Consider the following 1555-nt stretch of genomic DNA (forward strand, 5'->3'; position numbering starts at 1 on the left):
AAAGTCTCAGAGTGGTGCCTGGCAGGGGATAATTTTAAAAGCTTCCCTGATACCTAGCAATTCAGTGGATTGGATAAACAAAATATGGTGCATCCCTTTTTCCACCCTCTCCCCCCTCCCCCCAAGCACCGCTCCGGCTGCAGTGCGCTCGCTCTGAGCTCCGGGCTCCTACTAAGCTAGCACCGCCGTCGTCTCCATCTAGTCACCGTTATGATCATCTACCGGGACCTCATCAGCCATGATGAGATGTTCTCCGACATCTACAAGATCCAGGAGGTCGAGGACGGCCTGTGTCTGGGGGTGGAGGGGAAGATGGTCAGTAGGACAGAGGGTAACATTGATGACTCGCTCATTGGTGGAAATGCCTCCGCTGAAGGCCCCGAGGGAGAAGGTACCGAAAGCACAGTAACCACTGGTGTGGATATTGTCATGAACCATCACTTGCAGGAAACCAGCTTCACAAAAGAAGCCTACAAGAAGTACATCAAAGATTACATGCAGTCAATCAAAGGGAAGCTTGAAGAACAGAGACCAGAAAGAGAAAAACCTGTTATGACAGGGGCAGAACAGATCAAGCACATCCTTGCTAATTTCAAACACTATCAGTTCTTTATTGGTGAAAACATGAATCTGGATGGCATGGCTGCTCTGCTGGACTGCAGTGAGGACGGTGTGACCCCATATAGGATTTTCTTTAAGGACGGTTTAGAAATGGAAAAATGTTAACAAATTTCGTTGTCACTTTGGGTCTATCACCTGCTCATCATAACCGGCTGGCTACTGCCTTTCATCCACACAACACCGGGACTTAGACAAATGGGACTGATGTCAGCTGGAGCTCTTCATTTTTTTTTTTTTTTTTTTTTTTTTGCGGTACGCGGGCCTCCCACTGCCGTGGCCCCTCCCTCCGCGGAGCACAGGCTCCGGACGCGCAGGCGCAGCGGCCATGGCTCACGGGCCCAGCCGCTCCGCGGCATGTGGGATCTTCCCGGACCGGGTCATGAACCTGTGTCCCCTGCATCGGCAGGGGGACTCCCAACCACTGCGCCACCAGGGAAGCCCTGGAGCTCTTCATTTTGATGTTGATTTGTTTGGAGCGGAGGCATTGTTTTTGAGAAAAAAAAAAAAAACATGTCATGTAGGTTGTCTAAAAATAAAATGCATTTAAACTCAAAAAAAATGTGGTGCGTCCGTACAATGGAATATTATTCATCCATAAAAAGGAACGAGATCCTAATACACGCTGCAGCATGGATAAGCCGAGAAAACACGTTATGCTGAGTGAAGGGAGCCCGACGCAAAATGTCACATATTATGTGATTTATTTGTATGAATTGTCCAGCATAGGCAAATCCATAGAGACAGAGAGGAGATTCATGGTTGCCAGGGGCTGGGGGAGGGGAACAGGGAGTGAGTGCTAATGGGTTGGGGTTTCCTTTGGGGATGATGGAAATATTCTGGAAGTGTTGTAAATAGAGGTGATTGTCATGCAATACTGTGAATGTACTAAACGCCACTGAATTGTATACTCGAAAAGGGTGAAATTTACCTCCGT

The 1555-nt window shown here is 48.3% G+C and overlaps 1 pseudogene; it reads left to right on the forward strand.

Annotated features, from left to right (window-relative positions):
- Positions 1 to 210: 210 nt before the first annotated feature.
- On the forward strand, positions 211 to 1080 carry LOC132417821 (translationally-controlled tumor protein pseudogene; annotated as a pseudogene).
- Positions 1081 to 1555: the final 475 nt, after the last annotated feature.

The sequence above is a fragment of the Delphinus delphis genome, chromosome X, assembly GCF_949987515.2.
Source record: "Delphinus delphis chromosome X, mDelDel1.2, whole genome shotgun sequence".
Lineage (NCBI taxonomy): Eukaryota > Metazoa > Chordata > Mammalia > Artiodactyla > Delphinidae > Delphinus > Delphinus delphis.